This window comes from Sciurus vulgaris (assembly GCF_902686455.1).
Source record: "Sciurus vulgaris genome assembly, chromosome: X".
Lineage (NCBI taxonomy): Eukaryota > Metazoa > Chordata > Mammalia > Rodentia > Sciuridae > Sciurus > Sciurus vulgaris.
Window position 1 is genome coordinate 9,200,417 of NC_136471.1, and position 10,296 is coordinate 9,210,712.

General features: G+C 32.6%; 1 pseudogene across 1 annotated transcript; it reads right to left on the reverse strand.

Annotated features, from left to right (window-relative positions):
• Positions 1-362: 362 nt before the first annotated feature.
• Positions 363-1,311, reverse strand: LOC306651177 (sodium/potassium-transporting ATPase subunit beta-3-like; annotated as a pseudogene). Its single transcript has one exon. The product of its transcript is annotated as a sodium/potassium-transporting ATPase subunit beta-3-like (transcript).
• Positions 1,312-10,296: the final 8,985 nt, after the last annotated feature.

The following is a 10,296-nucleotide window of genomic DNA, read 5'->3' on the forward strand; positions in this document are numbered from 1 at the left end:
AGTTAACTACTGTTAAATCCATAAAATATTTACAAAGCACAGCACATTAAGCTTTAGACACTTGGCAGCTAAACCTCATAAAAAGAGGACAAGACCCCCCATTCTATGTGTTTGAAATCAGGTGTTCAGTGGTCCTGATTAGGCAACTGTACACTGGTTCAAAGGGTAGCAGAGGCAACAGGCAGTTTACTTCACAGTAAACTCAACGCTAGGATCTAGAAGCACATTATGCAGTTTCCCAAGTGTCAACTACCACAAATCTTTCTCCAAGGTGGTCTCTTAATTCTAGAATGGCAAGTCTAGTTGATGCAAAATGAAGACAGACAATGGAACATTTATCCTGGAGAGAGAGCCTGCTCGTATTATGTATGTGTTGTGATTTTGAACATAACTCATCCCCAAAACCATGTCATACTCATCTTTGTTTTTTAGATTGGGTGATCCATCAATTTTGCACTCAACTGTTACTTTATTCTTCACACTATTAGTCCCAAATAAGACAGGGATAGCAACTGTAGATATCCCACATGCAGTTTTTCCCTATGATATGGAAAGTACTTTAAGTCTATCTCCACAATTAGACTAAGCTGCTACAGTTGCTATGTTTTCATCCTTTGGAACACATCCTATCTTTGGTTGACCTTCAGGCTTTAATCTGACTAATCTGTTCATTTTCACAAGAATACAAGGTGATCCTGGGGAATAGCCAAAATCAGGATGATTCATACCACTACATGCTGAAGTAAGAAAATGGGAACCTGACATGCAGAATAAATTGGACCCTTCTGTTCAAAAAATATCCTATCAAGACAGACTAAGATTATTCTGGTATTCTACAGAATATGATTTTAGAAACTTCTTAGATCTTTAATGAACCCTTCATAGAAACTTGGATCAGATACACTATATGTATATGCCAACTCAGTTACTTATTTTGGAAAGATTGTAAGTTCTGAACATGGAAGATGGTCACAGTATTTTTCAACCTCATCATTCAGAGTCTGAAGCATAGACTTCTTGGGGAATGAGAAGACTGCAGCCAAGAACCCATAAAAAATTAGGCAGAAGAGCAAGATCAAACCCTATCTCTTGGCGGTGTGCCCTGGCAACTTTCTGGTGGTTAGGTTATAGATAAAAGTGTTTCCACTTGACCATGCTCTGGTTGAAGGACTTCTTTTCATTGTTCATCTGGGTGGATGTGCAGACTTCAAAGGGGAGCACAGGTTCAGACACAGGGGAGTGAGGAGGCACCTTCCACTCTAGTGGCAACCAGGTAGAAGGCAACATGGACCAAAACATCTCCTCCTCCATGGCAGCACTGGTGATTGTGCTGTGCCAGCCTAGCATAAGATTGGACACAAAAAACCTGATGTCTCTGACCCTTCACTATTCTTCAGTGAAAATTTCTTAATGATTCTTGTAAATATTATTTTATTTTGTTATACATGATTTCTGATAAGAATCATGTTAAAATTTATCTTAAATATGTGTGTGTGCCTAAAAAACAGAACTTCCAAAGGCATGAGATAGAGAACTGAACAGAAATATGGATAGGAATATTGGCTAACAAGTCTGAAATCACCATATATATATATATATATATATATATATATATATATACACACATACACACTAAGTTTTGAAAAATAAGGACATACATTGTAGAAATGCAAGCCAAGATTTTTCACTTTCAAACAAGAAGTTAAAGTTAAAGATGTGGAAATGCTGAAACAAACCCTTTGGTAGTGGATTACAACTGGAGATATCATTATTAATCTATGTATATTTTACTATGTGTATAGTTCTGTAAGTAAATAAAGATAACTATTTCTATACTCTTAGATTAGTTTGCATACATTTAATTCATAGTTCTTTCTTTCTAGAGGGCCAAGAAATACTGACATACCAGCAGCAACACACACACACACACACCCCTAGCTCCCAGAATTTTTTCTACGAATGCCATTCAATAATAAAAGGTCAGGTGTGGTGGCACATGTCTGTAATCCCAGTGGCTCAAGAGGCTAAGGAGGCAGAATCATAGGTTTCAAGCTAGTGTCAGCAACTTAATGAGCCTGTGAGCAAACTGGTGAGACACTGTCTCACAATTTAAAAAAAAGGGGAGGCTGTGGCTCACTTGTAAAGTGCCCCTGGGTTCAATCCCCAGTACCATAAAAAAGCTAAAACCAAACAAAAACAATAAAAGAAGCCAGAGATCATATAATGATGGTTAATTGCAGAAACGAGTGATGGACCTAGAATACTTTGTAGTGACAAACTACATATTTTTGGAGAAAAAAATGAGGTAAGGTGATAAAACAACTGCCAAACAGAAGGAGACCAAAGTGGTTAAAGTTGGAATAATTTTAAGAATGAAAACATTCTTGAATTAAAATCTAATGAATATAACTTATATTCATGAACCAATCCTGATGAAAAAAATAATAGGAATCATGAATGAATGGTGGCGAGAGGACAACTATTCCTTACAAATGGATTCCAATTAATAAATGAAGAGGGAATGGGAGAAAAGGACAATTACCACCAAAACATCCCAGGAAGAAATATGGCAGGCAAAATTCACAGTGAAAAGTAATATGAGTTCACAAAAGTTTACAAGAATAGCATATTTGCATAGACTCAAAATATGCCCTCTAAAATTTCAAAACTTTGGTAGTTTTAATGGTTGTCTACACATTTTTCACATGCCTCTGTAGGTGTAGCTTAAGTTTCATACTCTTGAGTGGAGGCTGAATTTAACGACCAACTAAATTAATCAAGTTCTTGAGGTTTGTCAAGACTTACGGACATCATGCGTGGTTGCAGATGATGCCATGAGAAGGGCACAACACCTATGCAGTATTAAGTCCTCCAAATTTGTAACCTCAGTTTAATCAAGAAAAATATCAAATATCAACAAATTGTGGGACATTCTACAAATAGTTACTCAGAGTTTGTTTCATAGCCAAAAAAATGAAACAAAACAAACAGACAAAAAAAAAAATAAGACTTAGGGTTTGTCATAGATAGAGAAGGCTAAGGAAATATAACTAAAGGATCCTGTATTGGTTCCTGGATGTGCAAAAGGATATTAGTTGAAAATCTGATGAAATCTGATTTATATCACAGATTAGAAAGTAGTATTATACCATGGTTACTTTCTTAGTTTGAATATGGTACTATGCATTTGTAAGATATTAACATTAGTTCAAACTGGGTAAAATAGGTAAGGGAAATCTCTGCACTGTATTCTTTTGCAGGTCTAAAATTATCTTAAAATGTTAAAAAGACACAAAATGGTAGGAAATGTTTTGAGGAAACATGACAGTTAGCATTTCTAATATATAAAGTAAGTCTATGTGAACAAAGATTTTTACATGATTTTAATATTCCAGAAATAAGGAAAGGGTTAAATTTTGTGGTGAAAGTAGGAATGGAGAGAAGTGATTGGACCTGAGATACAGAGAAGTACACTTGATAGAGTTTGCTAGAGTGACTCCTTCAAAAACATTAATTCTTTAATTTTCATTGTTGCATATATTCACCAGACTAGCACATAAATAGGTTCTCAGTAAATTGTGAACTTAATTGATAGTGGGAATGAGAAAAAGAGAAGATGAATCATATAAAAAAACTGCATAAACCATAGAAAGCAATCTATTGTGTAGTATTAAAAATTTATCAAGTTAAGAATAGACACTTCTTATCAAAGTAAGTAAAGGTACCTGGAGCTTGCTTTAAAATACAGAGGTGGTTTTGATCCCATTTATAACATTTTATAGATGTCAACTTCAGATAAATTTCAGTTAGTCAACCTAACAATGCTTCTGCCCATTTCTTTTTACTTTATACTAACCCTATTTAGATTTTTCTTAATGATTCCTTAGCATAACTATTGTTACAAGTGATAAAATGGAAATGCTAGTCTTCATGTTGTAAATATGTTTAGCATATTTTGGTATATCAGATTTATGCTTTAAAATGTATCTTAGTTCCTCTTGATTGGAGATATAACAAATCTCATATTTATATTCAATATATGCATAAATTCAACCGTTTGGATGATAGAAGTTATTGGGCAATGTATTCAGAAAATACATGAGTATTAAATAACCTTTACAAAGTTCACTGATGATATATGGCAGAGCTCTGAATATGTCACTCTTACCACTGAGAGTGGTTATTATGGTTTGAATGTGAGGTGTCCCCCAAAAGCTCACATGTGAGACAATGCAGGAAGGTTCAGAGGAGAAATGATTGGGTTGTGAAACTCTTAACCCAATTAATGAATTAATCCCTGATTGGATTAATTGAAGTGCTAGGGTGTGGCTGGAGGAGGTGGGAATTGGGGTGTGACTTTGGGGTATATATTTTGTATCTGGAAAGTGGAGTCCCTCCTGATGATGTGAGCTGCTTCCCTCTGCCACATGCTTCTGCCATGATGTTCAGCCTCACCTCAAGTCCTGAGGAATGGGGCCGACCTTCTATGAACTAAGAACTCTGAAACCAAGAGCCCTCTAATAAACCTTTCCTCTTCTATAATTGTGCTGATCAGATCATTTAGTCACAGCAGCAAAAAACTGACTAAAACAGTGGTGTACTGAAGATAATAATAAAATTATATGTATTATTTGTATAAATAATCATATATTTATGTTAATTATTTACAATAATTAATATATAATTATATGATTATTTATACTATATGAGTACAGGCATAAAAGCATTTTAAAGGTAAATTCTAAAATAAGTTATTTAGAATTGTCAATTCAGAGTAATTTTTGTTTTATTCCTTAAATGGCCTTGTTTACTTTAATTTGAACTTCATAAATACTTAATGATGCAAAAATGTCTATGCTATCAATTTTGTAGTGAGTCTGTCAATATTTATACATCTATTACAAAGAAAATATAAACAGGGAAAGTGATTTCACAGTAAATGCCTTGTCTTTGAAATAGGATATAGGTATTAATTCTAGAACATTACAGATGAGTTATGTATATTATTTTTAATTGGTAGTTTATCAAGTAATGTAAGATGTGTAAATTTTACACAGATAAAAATATGAAAAAAATTACATTAATTTCACAAGTTTTTTTTTCAACATAAATTTTTAAAATGTAAAAGAAACAAAAACTTAGGACATGGAAAATTTTTAAAGTTATATTAGATAAAATAATGGGGTCAATACTAATCATTCCATAAATTGTAATAAATGTGAATGTATTAAATACTCTAAGGAAGGTCAGAAATTTCAAAATAGATTAAAAAAATGTGAAACATACAAGAACAATCTAACATTAAGCAGTTCACATTTGATACTTCTAAAGTATAATGATACAGAGAAATTAAAAATAAAGGAAGATTAAAAGATTTATTATTGAAGTACTAAAAGAATCAAAGCTGAGGTGTATTGTACATATATGAAAAAAATGGAAGTCAAAGTAAAAACATTGAAAGGAATAAGCAATGATGTCTTTGATAGTTTATGATTGTACACAAATTGAAATAATGCAATCAGAGTTAACAACCATTTATCATTTATCAAAAAATGCACCTAATTACTGAGTTTTAAAATACAAAAAAAAAAAAATCAACTAGTGTAAGCAGAAGGAAAATTGAAAAGTGACATATCTACAGTCTTACTTAGAGATGAACATACTTTCTCAGAAGTGAAAATTTATACAATAAAATGGGGAAAAAAGTTATGATTAATACAATTAATAATATTGTGCAATCTCATTTGTGGAATCGGAAAAAAATGTGTAGACAATGAAACTGTTTAAAAGGGGCAGAGAGCAGGGAGGAAATGAGGAGATATATATAAAGGATAAAAAGTAGCATATTTGCAGAACAAGTCTAGAGATTAAATGTACGTTCAACATGTGGAATATGTGTAATAAAGTCATATTGTATATGGACCTCCTGCTAAATGAATAGGTTTTAGCTGCTCTTGCCACAAAAAGACAACATGAGTTTCAGATAATGGACATGTTAATTAACCTCATTATACTTAACTTTTCCCTATCTATATGTATCCCATAACATCATGTTGCATACTTCAAATATACACAATAAAATTCATTTTAGAAAGTGATATAATTAGATAGTTTTATGGGAAATTTTTAGGGCACTTATTATTTTTTTCATTTTACCACATTTTATTTATTTTTCTTCTTTACATTTTTACTTGTTCTTTTTAATTATGTATGAGAGTAGTCAATTTTTATGTATTTATACAATCATGGAATATATCTTATTCTAATTAGGATCCCAGTCTTGTGGATGTACACAATGTTGAGATTCACTGTGTATATTCATATATGTACATAGAAAAGCTAGGTCAGATTCATTCCACTGTCAAATAATATTTGGAACACTTTGTAAGTTCTGTGGATGTATTCTCATATTCCTGTTTGTTCTTTTTATAAACTTTGAACATTAAGGAATACTACAACTATAGTTTTTGCCTGCTAGCACAGTGTTTCAGTCTTTCCTACTATAACAACAAGAGCAACTCATAACACAGCTTTTGATTTTACTTTTCTAAATAATATACTTAAAGAGTCTTATTTTATGTTAAGCTCAATTTTTTTTCTGTGTAACTTTCAACCTTGGCTCCTAATTCATAACCCTTAAGTCGCAAAATATAAGCCCATCATCAATGTACATCATTAAAAGCCTGTTGTTTTGTTTCCTATGTGATGTCATTGTGAAGAAAAACATTACGTCAAATCTCAGAATCACATTTTGTCAATAGTTTATTTTGAAATAATTATAGATTCACATGCAGTTCTAAAAAATAATTCAGAGAGATCCCATATAGTATTAACCCAGTTTTATCCAATGGTAACATTGTACATAAATATTGTAAAATATCACATCCAGAAATTCATTGATAGTATCCATCAATCTTAATTAGATTTCACCAATTTTACATGCACTTATATGGTCAATCTGTGTGTGAGTTTGTATGTGTATGCGACTTGTACCATGCAATTTTAACACAAGAAAGTGTTAAGGAGTGTTATGGTTTGAATCTGGAAAGTCACCCCAAAAGCTCATGTATTGAAAGTATGGTCTGCAATGAATCAGGGCTCAGAGGTGAAGATTTCAGGCAAGGATTAGATCATAAGGGCTGTAACCTCATCAGTGGATTAATTCATTTGATGGATTAATAATATAAATGGACTACTGAATGGTAACTATAGACAGGTGGATAATGGCTGTAGGAATTCGTTCTCTGGGGGTATGCAATCTCATTTGTGGAATCTAAAATTATGTTATCTCTGACTCCGTATATTCAAGCTCAGTCTATTTCCTGGTTTTCAACAACTGAGAAGTTTTCCTTCAACCTAACCCTACCTCCATGACGTTCAGCTTCATCTGAGGTGCAGAGCAATGGAATTGACTGAGCATGGACTAAGACTTCTGAAACTGTGACCACCCCCCCAAATTATTTCTTCCACTAAATTATTCTTGTCACTTGTTTTGGTCACAGCAACAAAAACTCTAATGCAAGGAGGAAATATAAGTTCTCCTCATCTCTTATAACATAGTAGTTGGAACAGATCACTATAATAAAAGGAAGATTTAAAAGGAAAAAAAATCAAACAAGTTTATTAACATGGGAAGTGAAAACAGTATGGAAGAAATGTCAATGAAAGGTAACTCAAGGCAATAGCTCAGAACCCTGTCTTATATTACATGTTCAACAAAGGACAATAAATTTGTAGAGAAATGACAGTAAAAAGGAAAGTGGCTTTAGGCTTCTAAAGAGGGGAAACTATCGGAAGGCAAAAAAGGAAGAAACCAATGGAGTAAATTTATTTGCAAATTCCTCTAGTGCCATGTCTGGGTTTAAAAGACTTGTATTCAGTAAAGGAGAATTTATATCCCTTCTTTAGGCTGAAAAATGGAAGATATGGAAAGCATTTGCTCCATTTGCTGCTGCTTATTTTCTTTAGTTCAAAAATTTTTTTATTTTATAATTTTTATTTTTACAGACTGCATTTTGATTCATTGTATACAAATGGGGTGCATCATTTCGTTTCTATGGTTGTACTCGATGTAGATTCACACCATTCATGTAATCATACATGTACATAGGGTAATGATGTCTATCTCATTCTACCATTTTTCATATCCTGCCCCCTCTTCCCCCTCATTTCCCTCTACACAATCCAAAGTTCCTCCATTCTTCTCTTACTCCCCATCCCCCACCCCCATTATGTATCATCGTCCACTTTCTCTTTTTATATCAAAGATGTGACATGTATTGAGATTACAAATTCTACTTGCCTCCAATAGACTCGTATGTTCACTACCACAGTTCTAACCAAAGAATACATTGCCCCCTTATATTTCCTTTTTTTTTAGCTTTAGCAACCTCCTCCCTCATTCCCATTTCTGGGACCTACTATTTTCTCCATCTCTATAATTTTGTTATTTAAATAATGTTACATAAATGGAGTCATATACTGTGTGACCTTTTGAGATTGTTTTTTCACTTAGCGTTATGCTATTGGTATACATTCGAGTTGCTGTATGTATCTAGGGCTAGTATCTTTTTATAACTAAGCAGCAATTTGTGGTATGGATATACCATAGTTTACATATTAAAGGACATTTTGATGTTTCTACATTTTGGCTTTATAATTACAGTTGCTATGAACATTTCTTTGCAGATTTTTGTGATACATTTTCATTTTCCTGGGGAAAATGACCTATAGTTACAGTTGTTGGGCTATATGTTTAATGCATTTTTATATATTTTTATTAAATTTATTTTTAATTGGACAAAAATATTCTTAATGGAGTACCATATGATGTTGCAACACATGTATACATCATGTTGAATAGAATTATGTCTTCAAACATATTTTATGTATTCATCATTAAATTTATGTAACTAATTAGTGAATATTTAGCTTTGTAGACTGTCATTTTCTTTTCTGAAATAGCAGTATCACTTTACATTTCAAAGGGCTTTCTATGAGTGATTCAGATTTTCTGTATCCTTGCTATCATTTGCTGTTAACACAATTTTTTATTTGAGTCACTCTGATAGGTATGTAGTAATATTTTATGGTACTCTTAATTTGCATTTCCCTAATAGCTAGTAGAATTTGAATATTTTTCTTGTGTTTATTTGACATATGTTCCTTGTTGATGTGTCTGCAAGTGTTTTCCCAGTTTTTTATTGATATAATATTTGTACAACTATTTGGAGTACAATATTATAATTCAATACAAATAACGTGAAATAATCAAATCAAAGTAAAATAAGTTGGTTGCTTCTGCACTGTTGAGTTTTGAGTTTTTATATATTCTAAATACAATTCCTTTGTTGAATATGTGATATACAAATATTCCTCCCAGTCAAAATTTTCTCTTCACATTCTTTTAAGTGACTTTCACAAAAAAGAATTTTAAAATTATGGTTAAGTGCACATATAAATATTTAATTTTCCTAGTAGAAAATGCAAGTGGTATTATATTTTTAATTTTGGTTTCCAAATATTCATTGCTAATGCACAAAAATATAATTGATTTTTTGTATTGTCCTTATACACAAAACACTACTAAACATACTTATTACCCCTACATGGTTTGTTGTAGATTCTTTTTTTTTAAATTTTTTTAAAAAATGGCTTTATTGAGGAGGTGTAAGTGAGATACAATAAATTACATGATTTGATAAATTTTGACATTTGTAGCAGTCTTTAATGTTGCTTGAATGCGCAGTATGTATTCATCTATTCCTGTATTGGTAGATGTCGAAATTGCTTCCATTTTTTTGCTAATGCCAAAAAAATTAAAATAAAACCAACTGCCTCCCAACTTCCCTACATTTTCCCTGAACATTTGACCTTCTACATTGAGGTTTTGATTCTGTGAGGTGTAATATTAGCTATAGGATTGTTGATCAAATAAATGCTCATTTTACATCTTAATCAGTCTATCAGATTAGTTTCCAACAACACAGGCCTCCCTATTATGAACAGGATGTGTCCTCAGTTTGCTCCCTTTAAGGCAGGACCATGCACTCAAACCACCTTGGGAATCCCCAAATTTATATGACCCTGCTCCAAAGTCCTTTATAGAAACTCCCTGTCTCTTTCCTGAACAGGAAGTCTCAGGAGAGGCTAGGCTGGCTTCCTTGAATTTGAATGGACTAGGATAATTCTTAGAATTTTTGATCAGGGTTTAGCCCACTATTCCTTGTAAGCTACAGCAGGTTACAGGCCTACTTAACTTCTCTGATCCTCAACCTCCTCATCTAAAATGAGGAT